We start from the raw sequence: 15154 nt of genomic DNA, 5'->3' as shown, positions 1-15154 counted from the left end.
AAGAAGCCTATTGATTTTGGTGATGATCGGATAATATTCAGGGGTCGGAATGGACAAAAAACTTATTTGGAGAAAAAGTCAACGTTTTATTTAAAAGCGCATATCTATAGGATAGTCACGAAATTTTGGGAGTAGATGGGGGCCCCACAGAGGAAGAAGCATATTGATTTTGGTGATAGTCGGATAATATTTAGGGGTCGGAATGGGGAAAAACTCATGTGGAAACAAATTCAAAGTTTTATTCTTTGAGAATATATCGGCTTGTTGTAGGGTTATTCCAACGGCAAAGCCTGTCAATGGAAAAAGAAAATATTACCGTTACATTGATGTAAAGTAGGTTGGCGAAGGTGGTCAAACAAGGGAGATATCACAATAGTCGGTAATGCATCCAATTCTTCCATTTTTTGCAATCACACTACAGGTCGTAATAGTGGTCGGATGGTCATGAAATTTTTGTTGCTTATAGGGGTCCCAGAGAGAAAGAGGCATATTATGTTTGGTGGTAGTCGGCTTATATTCCCTAATAGAAATATTTACCAGTGAAAAGCTTATGCACAGGGGTAGTGGTGTAGGGTATCACATGGTAGGCCTTTGCTCACTTGTTTATTATTTTGTTTTTAAGTCTTTTATGCGTACAGTGAGTCAATTAAGTATTTTGCCACTTTAGAAAATTGAAAAAAAAATCAATAAATTCGTTTAAAACCATCCAATTAGTGGTCAAAAAGTGCAATATTTGTATAAATTATGTTTGTGGATATTTTAAGATCCAATATCTGTAAGAACCGCTGAGAAAATCTATAACAACACAAACTATTTTAACGGATGGTCATGAAATTTTGGTTGCTTATAGGGGTCCCAGAGAGAAAGAGGCATATTATGTTTGGTGGTAGTCGGCTTATATTCCCTAAAAGAAATGTTTACCAGTGAAAAGCTTATGCACAGGGGTAGTGGTGTAGGGTATCACATGGTAGGCCTTTGCTCACTTGTTTATTATTTTGTTTTTAAGTCTTTTATGCGTACAGTGAGTCTATTAAGTATTTTGCCACTTTAGAAAATTGAAAAAAAATCAATAAATTCGTTTAAAACCATCCAATTAGTGGTCAAAAAGTGCAATATTTGTATAAAGTATGTTTGTGGATATTTTAAGATCCAATATCTGCAAGAACCGCTGTGAAAATCTATAACAACACAAACTATTTTACACCAAGAAAGTATTTTGCCTTTTACATATTTTTTTGAGAAAATGACATTTTTGTTACACGCTAAAGATTTTTATAGTAACCGTTGGAGATCATCACATTCTACAACCGTTTCGCCACCATTTCCACCATCTTGCGACATTTTCGCGGTTATTTATACATACATATGTATATAAAATGAAAAAGCACAAAAAGTGAATTAAATGTATTTACTTACTTAATAAAGAAACGCATTTAAACTCTAAAGTCACTATACATAATATAATTTCACCTCTTCTATTAATATCGTTTATAACGACTATCGCATATAGCGTCCAAAACTGGTCGGTCCCTTGACCGACGTTATAAGCGATTTCGTGTGAAATTTCAAAATAAAAACTCCCTATTAACAAATGCTGACACAAAACCAATGGCCATAGAACAAATTAAATTTTTTCGAAAACAGACAGTAATGACATTGCAACCCATCTATTTAGTTGTCATTGGAAATCAAGAATTGTCATCTTTGTTTTCAGTTATGTCATTGCTTTCTAAGTTTTCACGGAAAGTAAAACATTTTAATATGAAACTAACGAGTTGTTTATAATGTTCAAAGTAAAATAAACTTAAGAGATGGAATGAAATCCTTTTTGGGGTATTCGGAAGGTCAACAAAAAAACATTGTTGTTAAATTGCGTTTAAAAACCTTTCTTACACATTTAGATTACAGGTTTTTATGGAAGGAAATTCGGGCTCAATTCTGTTTCTATGAAAATGTGAAATGAAAAAAAATTATAAAGAAAATAAATTATGAAGAAAATATTTTTCATTTCAAGTTTTCATAGAACAAGAATCCAGCCATAGGAAATTTTCTAAAGTGCTCTTCTTGAGTAAAGAATTTTGTTTCATAGGAAATCCTAATATGGTATGATACAGAAGCTGATAATATTCTTCAAGAATTTTTATTCAATGTATTAGTTTTTTTCTCTCTTCATAACTGAGATTGTATTCTAATGAAGTTTAATAAACAACTCTTTAAATTGTTGGTTATTGTTTTAAATAAGAGGATTATATTTATCCCCTCTCCACATTGTGGAGAAATGCTGACACACAAGAATAAATTAAAGTTTATCGAAAACAGGCAGTAATGACATTGCAACACATACATTCAGTTGTCATTGGAAACCAAGAATGCATTGAATTGTCAGCTTTGTTTTCAGTTATGTCATTGTTTTCTAAGTTTTCACGAAAAGTAAAACATTTGAAAACAACATGTTTTTTTAAATGTTCAAAATAAAATAAACGTAGAGTTGAAATGAAATCCTTTTTAAGGAAATTTGAAGGTAAAAAACATTGTTGTTTAATTGCTTTTTAAAACCATTATCACGCGTTTAGATTACAGTTTTTTATAGAAGGAAATACGAGTATTGCATAACTCCATTGAAACCAGGTGCTAAATTCTGTTTCTACGAAAATGTGAAATGAAAAAAATTTATAAAGGAATGAAATTATAAAGAAAATATTTTTCATTTCCATAGCTCCAGGAAATTTTCTAAAGTGCTATTTTTGAGTAACGGGTTTTGTTTCATAGGAAAGCCTGTTATGGTATGATAGAGAAGCTGATAATATTCTTCAAGAATTTTTATTCAATGTTTTATTTTTTTTTCTCTTCATAACTGAGATTGTATTCTAATGAAGTTTAATAAACAACTCTTTAAATTGGTGGTTATTGTTTTAAATAAGAGGATTATATTTAATCCCCTGCACAACAATGTGGAGAGGGTATTATTTGTTTTGCTAAAAATGCATGTAACACCGCGAAATATTCGTCGTGGTATACCAAAATTCATATCTCGGCGATATAAAGCGATTTTAAGATGTGTGTCCGTCCGTTAAAAATTGTAATCAAACTCTAAGCCGCAGTTGTGGACCAATCGTCACGAAATTTTTTATGGAGGTCGATTAGTTTTGGTGATGATCTTAAAATATTAGCGGGATGAAATGTACCAAAAACAAAATATATATCCGATTTTGTAGAGGCTCTGTAGGTTGCAATAGTTGTCTGATCGACGCGAAATTTTAACTAAGGTTTGGGTTTACGACAAGGAAAACACTTGCAATTTAACGTGAAGAACAGATAATATTTCAATCAAATCTTTTGTGCAAAAATTGGTAAAATTTTTAATATAATTACTATATCTTTGTTCATGGAAGACACGTTCCACACACGTAAATTATATTCGGAAGAGGAACTCTCGACCTTTCCATTGATGTCCCTTAGTTTAATGTACGTGTTCAGATAACAGAGTTACAGCCTAGTATACATTTATAGTAGGCCGGGGCGATTGAAAACCTGAAACCATATGTCTTCGATGAAAATACGATTTTGACTTGAAGTTTCTTATTTACGGGTTTTTGGATAGTGTGGATTATAACAGTTAAACCATTGAGATTTTCGATCCAACGCTAAGATGAAAATTTCACACTTCAACCACTATAATTTAGTCATATGTTAACCGATTTAAAAAATAATAGTTTGTTCCAGGGACGTACGCATGGTTTGGACGAATAAAATTTTTTGAGCTACTTTAACTAATTATTACCTCTTTTTCTGTGTTTTTTTTTTTTTGAAAATAATTAAAATGTTTCGGTTTGAAAATTCATTTGCGAGACAATTGCGATTGTGTCTCTAAGCTTACGTATATATTTGGGAACCAAAGACTTGACCACGCCCACTTTTTAAATTATGTTACATCTAGAAAACTACTGAACCGATTTTCCTACAATTTTCAGGGAATGCATTTCATTCTTTAAATCGCTGGGTGTATATTCCAAACTTATGATTATATAAGTGTCAGCATTAATTTTGGGAGTCAATGGGGTTGTGTTTCCGACCCTAAAACGCAGTTTACAGTTGCAATTAAAACAGGTGTTTTGGGAGTTTACTTCATATATTTGACAGATATTGTATGGAATTGATAATTTAAATGACGCATGTTTTATAAAATATGTTAAGTACATATTTGGAGCCAAAATACCGACCACTTTTTATACCCTACACCACTATGTGGAAAGGGTATTATAAGTTTGTTTTGGGAAAAATTCATGTAACACCGCGAAATATTCGTCGGAGACCCCCAATGTGGTATACCAATCTTCATATCTCGGCGAGATAAAGTTATTTTGTGATGTGTGTCCGTCCGTCCGTGTGTCCGTCTGTCCATTATAAATTGTAATCAAACTCCAGACCGCAATTATGGACCGATCGTCACGAAATTTGGTACGGAGGTCGGTTTCACATCAGAATAGATAGCTATTTTAATTGGTGATGATCGTAAAATATTTAGCGGGTGAAATGGACCAAAAACATAATTTTTATCCGATTTTGTAGCTGCTCTGTAGGTCGCAATAATAGTCCGATCGCCTCTTAATTTTAAATAAGGTAAGAGTATATGACAAAGAAGAAGTTTGCAATTTGAGATGGCGATCAGATACTATTTAGAGGGTTAAATGGACCACAACTTTTGTGTGAAAATTGTGAAAAAACAGTTTATATCTTTGTTCCTGAAAGACACATTCCCCACTTGTGAGTTATATCTGGAAGACTATATCTCTTGACCTTTCAATTGATGTCAATTATGTTGATGTACGTGATCAGATAACAGAGTTACAGCCTAATATATCCAGTTTTTTGTTTGCAGTGTAATCAGAAACCCGCTAGAGGTCGCAATTATAGCTCAATAGTCACGAAATTTTGCACGAGGTAAGAGTTTAGGTTGAAGAAAATGCCTATAATTTTGAATGATGATCTGATATTATTTAGCGGTTGACATACACCATTACTTTTGTATGAAAAATATACAAATTTTATTTTTGGTTCATTTTTTGATTCTTGGAGGGCATATACCGGCAAAGTAGCCTACATATGGAATAATAACTACTGACCTTTCCCCTGATGCAAATTCCAATAATGTGTCTGCTAGATAACGCACTTACTACCTGATATATAATGTGTTTTGTGCAGAGAACCACAATTTCCTCCCATGCTACAAATTGTCTCTTTCATGACAGAGAAATTTTCAGTTCAGTTGTCATATTGGATTTTTATACAAATATTGCAACATGGGGTCGCCTCGCCACCTATTTTATACCTCAGGATTTAGGGTAAAGGGGATACAAACAAAATACGACCAAATAAGTGTCTCATCGAAATATTGGTTTTAGACCCAAGTATATTTGGACGAAATTCGTTTCAGACAATTTGGAGTCTATTTAGCGCTGTCCGTTCATCTGTCTCTCTTAATGTCTAACTGGCTGCTGCGCACGATAACTCTCGAACATATCTACCGATTTCGAAGGTAGGCTATGTCGGTCCACACCTCTCCCAAATAAGTTCAAAATTGTTTTCGAAAAATTGTGTGAACGATAACTGTCGAACTGAGTAATCGATTTTCTCCAAACTTTCCATATATTATTATTCCTTCCAGACATAGATCGGATAAGACTATATCGGTCCTGATGGTACCTCCCACACAAAATTCGGAAAAGTGAAATTTAAGAGTCCTCTCGAATTGTTTTGAATTTTCTTCAGCAGATTGTACTTGCGCCGCAAATCCGCAAGTTAACTCTCAAGGGGATTTTCTGATTGGTCGAAACTTTGCACATCGTATTATTTCATCCAGTCATGTGTCAGTTCAGAATATGGACTATATCGGTCCGTCCTTCGAGGATCTCCCACACAAAATTTGGGAAAAGTGCAGTTTGAGGACCCGTATCGGATCTATTTGATCATTATTTTCCTTTTTTTTTTTGAAGAAGAAGAATGTTCTTTTTACTGACCCTATTCTGGTCCCTTTCCCGGGGTAAGTCATACTTCCTGAGATTATAGAAGAAGTTCCAAAATCCCCTGTCGGTTCCAACTAAAATCACAAATCTGAAAAAATAATTCTCAAACTTTTCCAAAACTCAGAAGTTAGCTTACTAAAATTGATTTGGTGTAGCCCCATATTACGATACCTACAGATTACACGTATTTTGAAGCAAACTCGTGTTACATCTTCTATCTTCTTTACTGTATAATTGAACATGAATAATTTTGGGATTTATAAATTTGTTTGCATGCATGTTTTTGAATTTCTATTCATTGTTATTTATTTCTACCGGTATAAAATATATTTTTATATCACAATATATTATTTTCGAATATTTTTTACAAATGTAAAATTTATATATTTTTCCACAAACATCCCAGTAAAGACAAGGGAGGCTTCTCTTACATCAATGGATTCATATTAAGTTATTGATATGTGACCTATTTTTTATCGCCGAGTCCGAACGGCGTGTCCTAAGTTGCCACTTGTAGAGACGTTTTTCATGGCTGAAATACTCAGGAAATATCGCCAACATTACTAAGGGGTATTTTGTAACCGTAGACAATTCGATGGGAATCGAACCCGGACATCCAGCGTGAAAGGCGGTTGCACATAGCTAATTCCTACAGGTTGTGGTGTAGGGTATCACATGGTCGGCCCCGTCCGACTATAGCCTTTGCTTACTTGTTTAAATATGTTATATGACCCTCCAACTCTTTCCAATAAATTTTTTTCCAAAACTAATGAACCTAATGTCTGGAATATTTTGGAAAATGTTCAAGAATGTTCCTTGGTCCAAAATGCTATATATCTGTTGATAAATTTCAGGGGCCTATTGTTTTATAATCACTATATTTGCTAAACTTATGAATGCATCGGCTTGCAAATTAATTTTCGAGACAACGGTGGTTGCACCCCCGATCAAATTTTCTTTATTGGTGTCGGAAGTCCCGACCACGGCCACTTTTTATGTATGTTATATCTCGAAAACTAACCAACCGATTTTCATGAAATTATGTGGAATGTGCCGTGGTACATGTAAGCATGAGTTTCGAAGGTGGCACGGTATCTCCCCTATTAAGAAAAACTATATATTTACAATTCTCCTAAAATGGTAATGTTCAACGCTCCATCAGCTATGAAGAACTAAAAACATATAATTCTCAATAAGCGGTAGAATTCGACTTTACCATTTTTTTCAACTTTTATAAGTAGATCGTTTTAGGATAAAGATAGGGCACATGGGCGTTAATAAATCCTAACCAGCATAAATTGGCGAACAAATCCGACAAAGTCCGTAATAGAAAAGAATGGTTGCAGACAAAATCTGTTGATAAATTTAATATTCTCAATGAATAACTTGGTTTGACAATGGACCCCAAGAAATGAGGTAGAAGAGAATTTGTAGTGTTAATTCCAAAACTTTATAAAGAAAGTAAATAAATAATAAATGCTGTCTCAACACTGACAGCTAATTCAAGTTAATGTCCATTTCAATTAAAAATTCCACAAATTGTAAATATGTATATATTATTGTTTAAATCAACCGTTGTCTGAAGTGTACAATGAATATTTGGAAAGTAGCGAGGCATTGATGCAATTAAAAGAAATGTGGTTTCATGAAATTTCCATTTATGTGAATACAAGTTTAAACTAATTTAAGTTGAGTAATGGAAGTAAATTACAAATACATTTTTGGTATATAAACAAAATTTAGTTTGATAGCATGGATTATGATTTAAGAATAGAACAATATCTATACAACATCACAACATTTTCCTTGTTTTCCTAAATATATTTATACTTTATCGAATCATGGTCACAAGGAAGTACTTCAATCGGTTATCATGTTACTGTGATTCCATCCTATTAGATTAGAAAGCCTAGTAATTACCAAAAACTCATTTTATTTTATTAATTAGATTTTCATCACGTTTAATATCACATCCTACTGCGTTTTAAATTACCCCCTTAACAACAGAAAAGCTAATTTCAAATTGAATGCTATCATTAACACTTTATTTACTCCCATGGATACAAGATAAATAGTGGCAAGTGACTACTTAAAGAATTCACTTCCATACCATTGGAACCTGTGGTGTAAAATATATGGCAATATTAATCTAAAATCTTAAAAAATGAACTGGTAAATTTTTTTTCATCGATTAGGCGTTAAGTTTGGCAGTTTCCTGAAAATTCAGCTTTTAAACCCATAGAATTACTGTTTTTGAATTGTATAGCATAAAGTCCATACAAAGTTGTCATTAAAACAAAACAATACGAGGGGCCAGCATCGCGGACCCGGGTCTGCTAGTGTAACAAATAAATGTTTGTTTAAAAAAACTAAAATAAAAATTTCTTTTTCTCTATAAAAATTATCAAAAGGCCTTTAGAAATCGCATTTATATATATACCCTACACCAATATGTGGGGAGGTTTTTGGTTTTAGATTGGTTTTGGCCAAAAAGTATGTAACCCATCGAAATAATGGTCGTAGACCCATACATATATATACCAAAATGAATGTCTAGACGAGCTGATCTGGCTGATCGATCTGGCTATGTGTGTCCGTCCGTTCGTCATCTAAACTTTGTAATCACGCTACAGGTCGCAATTTTGATCGGATCGTCAGCAAATTTTGGGGGTTGATGGGGTCCCGGAGGTAGGAATGGGCAAAAAACTTATTTGAAGAAAAAGTCAACGTTTTATTCAAAAGCAAATATCTCAGGTTTATAAGAAAACAAGTAAGAAAAGTCTATAGTCGGACGGAGCCGACCATGGGATACCCTATACCACTATCCCTGGACAAACGCTCTCCACGGAACTTCTTTTCAATGATTGTGAAAATTTAATTATCAAATACCAGAGATGTAATGTATAATACTTATGACCAAAACCAAAAAGTTATTTAGCGTGACAAAGACATTTTTGTAGCAGGAAAGGAAAATTTAGTTCACACAAACTAAAATGTAATGAAACCCACTTATGTAGTACTACTACATCCGTTGTTTAACCGCTACGTTATTGAAATTTTTACCAATTTCACACAAAAGTTTCAGTCCATTAACCCGTTAAGTATTATCTGATCTTCACGTTGGTTTGTACGCTTCTTCTTCATCATAAACTCAAACTTTGTTTAAAATTTTGCGGGTTATTATTTTGACCTACAGAGCCGATACAAAATTGGTTAAAATTTTGTTTTTGGTCCATTTCATCCCGTGAACATTTCACAATCATCACCAAAAAAGAAAAGTCTACAGTCGGAGGGAGCCGACCATGGGATACCCTATACCACTATCCCTAGACAATCGCTCTCCACGAAACTTCTTTTCAATGATTGTGAAAATTTAATTATCAAATATCAGAGATGTAATGTATAATACTTATGACCAAAACCAAAAAGTTATCTAGCATGACAAAGACATTTTTGTAGCAGGAAAGGAAAATTTAGTTCACACAAACTAAAATGTAATGAAACCCACTTATGTAGTACTACTACTTCCGTTGTTTAACCGCTACGTTATTGAAATTTTTACCAATTTCACACAAAAGTTTCAGTCCATTTAACCCGCTAAGTATTATCTGGTCTTCACCTTGGTTTGTTCGCTTCTTTTTCATCATAAACTCAAACTTTGTTTAAAATTTTGCGGGTTATTATTTTGACCTACAGAGCCGCTACAAAATTGGTTAAAATTTTGTTTTTGGTATATTTCATTCCCTGAACATTTCACGATCATCACAAAAAACTAATCATTTCTATTCGGGCCCGAACCCAACCTTCTTAAAAAATTCGTTACAATCGGTCCATAATTGCGGCCTTAAGCTTGTTTACAATTTTTAATGGACGGACACACATCGCTAAATCGCTTTATCTCGTCGAGATATAAATTTTGCCTTACCAAATAAGGGGTCTAGGACGAATATTTCGTGGTGTTACATAAACTTTTGGAGAGACAATATGTAGCATGGTATAAAAATGTGGTTCTCTACACAGAACCCATTATATATATGGCAGTAGGCCTGTTTTCTAGCAAACACTTTATTGCAATTTACATCAGAGGAAAGGTCAGTAGTTTTTTTCCATATGTAGGCTACTTTGCGAAATATATATGTCCTCAAGGAATTAAAATATCGACCAAAAATAAAATTTTTATATTTTTCATACAAAAGTAATGGTCCATTTCACCCGCTAAAGAATATCAGATCATCATTCAAAATTGTAGGCATCTTTTTCGACCTATACTCTTACCCGATGCAAAATTTCGTGACTATTGATGTATAATTGCGACTTCTAGCGAGTTTATTATTACACTACAAACAAATAACGGGATATATTAGGCTGTAACTCTGTTATCTAATCATGCACACCAACATAATTGGAATCAATTGAAAGTATATCTCACTTGTCCGGAATGTCACTTCCAGGAATTAAGATATAAGCTGTATATTAAAATTTTTCACAATTTTCACACAAAAGTTTTGGTCCATTTAACCCTCTAAATATTATCCGATCGCCATCTCAAATTGCAAGCTTCTCCTTTGTGATATACTCTTACCTTATTTAAAATTACGCGTTGATCGGACTATTATTGAGACCTACAGAGCCGCTGGAAAATTGGATAAATATTATGTTTTTGGTCCATTTCACCCGCTAAATATTTCACGATCATCACCAATAAGAATAGGGATCTATTCTGATCTGAACCCGACATCCACACAAAAAATTTCGTGACGATCGGTCACGCCTGGAGCGTGTTTTCAATTTATAATGGACAGACGGACGGACGGACACACATCTCAAAATCGCTTTATCTCGTCGAGATATGAAGAATGGTATACCACATTGGGGGTCTCCGACGAATATTTCGCGGTGTTACATGCATTTTTACCAAAACAAACTTATAATACCCTTTTCCATATTGTGGTATAGGGTATAATTAGATTTTCATCACGTTTAATATTACTTCCTACTGCGCTTATATTACCGCCTTAACGACAGAAAAGCTAATTTCAAATTGAATGCTCATATTAACTCTTTATTTACTCCCATGGATACAAGAGAAATAGTGGCATTCACTTTCATACCATTGGAACTTGTGGTGTAAAATATATGGTAATATTAATCTTAAATCTGAAACAATGAACTGGTAAAATTTTTTCATCGATAAGGCGATAAAGGTGGCCGTTTCCTGAAAATTCAGCTTTTAAACCCATACAATTACTATTTTGAATTGTATAACATAAAGTCTATAAAAAGTTGTCATTAAAACAAAATACGATGGCCCAGCATCGCGGACACGGGTCTGCTAGTCTATACAAATAAATGTTTGTTTAAAAAAAACTAAAATAAAAATTTCTTTTTCTCTATAAAAATTTTCAAAAGGCCTTTAGAAATCGCATTTATATATACCCTACACAAATATGTGGGGAGGGTATTATAAGTTGGTTTTGGCCAAAAAGTTTGTAACGCATCGAAATAATGGTCGTAAACCCATACTTATATGTACCAAAATGAATGTCTAGACGGGCTGAGTCGATCTGGCTATGTGTGTCCGTCCGTCCGTCATCTAAACTTTGTAATCACGCTACAGGTCGCAATTTTAATCGGATCGTCACCAAATTTTGGGGGTTGATGGGTGTCCCGGAAATAGGAATGGGCAAAAAATGTATTTGAAGAAAAAGTCAACGTTTTATTAAAAAGCAAATATCGTTTTATTCAAAAGCAAAACGTGACCATGAAAGTAGAAAATATCACCTTTCTAATGATGTAGCGTAGGTTGTCGTAGGTGGTCAAATAACGAATATATCGCAATAGACGCTAATGAAACCCAACTTTTCATTTTTGCGGTTTTAATTATAATGACGAATATCACAGCTTTGGTTTACATGCAAATTCCATCTTTACAATGATGCAAAGTAAGTTGGCGTAGGTGCCAAATAACGGATATATAGTAATAGTCGGCAATACATCCCATTTTTCCATTTTTTTAAATCACGCTACACATCGCAATTTTGATAGGATAGTCAATTTTTGGTGGTTAATAGGGCTCCCAGAGAGGAAGAAGTATATTGAGTTTGGTGATGATCGGATTTATTCAAGAGTCGGAATGGGCAAAAAACTTATGTGGACAAATTTCAAAGTTTTATTCTTATGCGAATATCTCCGCTTCTAAGTCTTATTCCAAAAGGAAAGCCCGTCAATGAATGAGGAAAATATCACCTTTATTATGATGCAAATAGATTGGCGCACATCCCACTTTTCCTTTGTATGCCCTCAGCATTACATATATACACTTTCATACGGGAAATCGAAATAATGGTTTTAGACCCCAAGTATGTTTGGACGAAATCCGTTTCAGACAATTTGGAGTTGATTTAGCCATGTCCGTCCGTCTGTCTGGCTGGCGCACATCCCACTTTTCCTTTGTATACCCTCAGCATTTATGCTAACGAGGGTATATACACTTTCGTACGGGAAATCGAAATAATGGTTTTAGACCCCAAGTATGTTTGGACGAAATCCGGTTCAGACAATTTGGAGTTGATTCAGCCATGTCCGTCCGTCTGTCTGGCTGGCTGAAGCGCACGATAACTCTCGAACGGATTAACCGATTCGGTCTAAAATTTGGCTTTCGTAATATTTTGTCCAAACTTAGTTTAAGTTCAAAGATGGGTTATATCGGTCCACTCCTTCGGGTACCTTCCACACAAAATTTCGGATAAGTTCAGTTTAGGACCTGCTATCGAATCGCTTTGTTTTTTGTTGCAGCAACTTTTATTCACTGGTCCCCATACGATGGTACAATTTTCATCAGGGGCAAGTATATACTTCCTGAGAAAATTGCTTGAAATGTGTAAAAGAACCCATAACACCGTGTGTAGTGGTTAGAGCTCAAGATAACTGTCGAACGGATCTGCCGCTTCGGTCCAAAATTTGGCCTTCGTAATATTTTGTTTAAACTTAGTTTTAGTTCGAAGATAAGCCTTATCTGCCTACTCCTTCAGGTACCTCCCCCACAAAAGTTAATAAATGTTCGGAAAAATTGCACGATAACCCCTTAAGGGAGCGACCGATTTGGTCCATACATTACACATCTAAATATATCTACCAGATGTTGATCAGGTTCAAATATGGTCTATATTTGTCCACTCCTTCATGTACCTCCCACACAAAATTTCGGATAAGTTCACTTTAGGACCTGTTCTCGAATCTCTTTGATTTTTATTGAAGCAACTTGCATTCGCTGCCTCAATTACGACGGTAACAGTTTTTTCAGGGACAAGTCCATACTTCTTGAGAAAACAGCCCGAAAGGTGTAAAAAAACCTCTATTGCACCATATGTAGTGGATGGGGAGCACGATAACTCTAGAACTGATCAACCGATTTGGTCCAAAATTTGCCTTCGTCATATTTTGTCCAAACTTAGTTTCAGTTCGAAGATGGGCAATACGTCCCACAACTTCCAGTACTGTTTATTTTTGTTTTCAGATTAAAATAAAGTTTTATTGAATGTGACGTGTTACGAGTAAGATAAAGTAGTATTATTTCGTCAAATCTCCCGATCATGACACTTTTCAAATATTTAAAAGAATGCTGTGATAATTGCCACAATTTTAATTATAAATTTTTTATGTTAATTCCAAAACTTTATAAAGAAAGTAAATTAATAATAAATGATGTCTGAACACTGACAGCAAATTCAAGTTAATGTCCATTTCAATTAAAAATTCCACAAATTGTAAATCAACCGTTGCTTAAAGTGTACAATGAATGGTAATTCTTTGGAAAGTAGCAAGGCATTGATGCAATTAAAAGAAATGCGGTTTCATGAAATTTCCATTTATGTGAATTCAAGTTTAAACTAATTTAAGTTGAGTAATGGAAGTAAATTACAAATGTATTTTTGGTATATAAAGGAAATTTTGTTTGACAGCATAGATTATGATTTGGGTGGGTGGGCATAACTATACAATAATAATGTAACAATAACTGGACAACATTTTGCCTTATATTCCTAAATATATTTATACTTTATCTAATCATGATCATAAGAAAGTACTTCAATCGGTTATCATGTTACTGTGATTCCATCGTATCCCTGTCCATAGAATAGGAACTTACAAAGCCTAGTAATTACCAAAAACTCATTTTATTTTATTAATTAGATTTGATCACGTTTATTATTACTGTGTTTTATATTACCGCCTTTACGACAGAAAAGCTAATTTCAAATTGAATGTTCTTATTAACTCTTTATTTACTCCCATGGATACAAGATAAATAGTGGCAAGTGACTACTTAACGAATTCACTTCCATACCATTGGAACTTGTGGTGTAAAATGTATGGTAATATTAATCTAAAATCTGAAACAATGAACTGGTAAAATTTTTTCATCGATTAGGCGATAAATGTGGCCGTTTCCTAAAAATTCAGCTTTTAAACGCATACAATTAATATTTTTGAATAGTATAGCATAAAGTCCATAAAAAGTTGTCATTAAAACAAAGTACGACGGGCCAGCATCGCGGACCCGGGTCTGCTAGTGTATACAAATAAATGTTTGTTTAAAAAAACTAAAATAAAAATTTCTTTTTCTCTATAAAAATTATCAACAGGCCTTAGAAATCGCATTTATATATACCCTACTTATTGGTGTGGGGAGGGTATTATAAGTTGGTTTTGGCCAACAAGTTTGTAACGCATCGAAATAATGGTCGTAGACCCATATTTATATATTCCGAAATGAATGTCTAGACGGGCTGAGTCGATCTGGCTATGTGTGTCCGTCCGTCCGTCCGTCATCTAAACTTTGTAATCACACTACAAGTCGCAATTTTGATCGGATCGTCATCAAATTTTGGGTGTTGATGGGGGGTCCCGGAGGTAGGAATGGGCAAAAAAACTTATTTGAAGAAAAAGTCAACGTTTTATTCAAAAGCAAATATCGTTTTATTCAAAAGCAAAACCTGACAATGAAAGTAGAAAATATCACCTTTCTAACGATGTAACACAGGTTGTCGTAGGTGGTCAAATAACGAATATATCACAATAGACGCTAATGAAACCCAACTTATCATTTTTGCGGTTTTAATTATAATGAC

Source organism: Musca autumnalis, unplaced genomic scaffold, assembly GCF_047663935.1.
Source record: "Musca autumnalis isolate F117 unplaced genomic scaffold, ASM4766393v1 scaffold_1, whole genome shotgun sequence".
NCBI classification, from domain to species: domain Eukaryota; kingdom Metazoa; phylum Arthropoda; class Insecta; order Diptera; family Muscidae; genus Musca; species Musca autumnalis.
Note: the sequence above shows the minus strand (reverse complement) of the source record.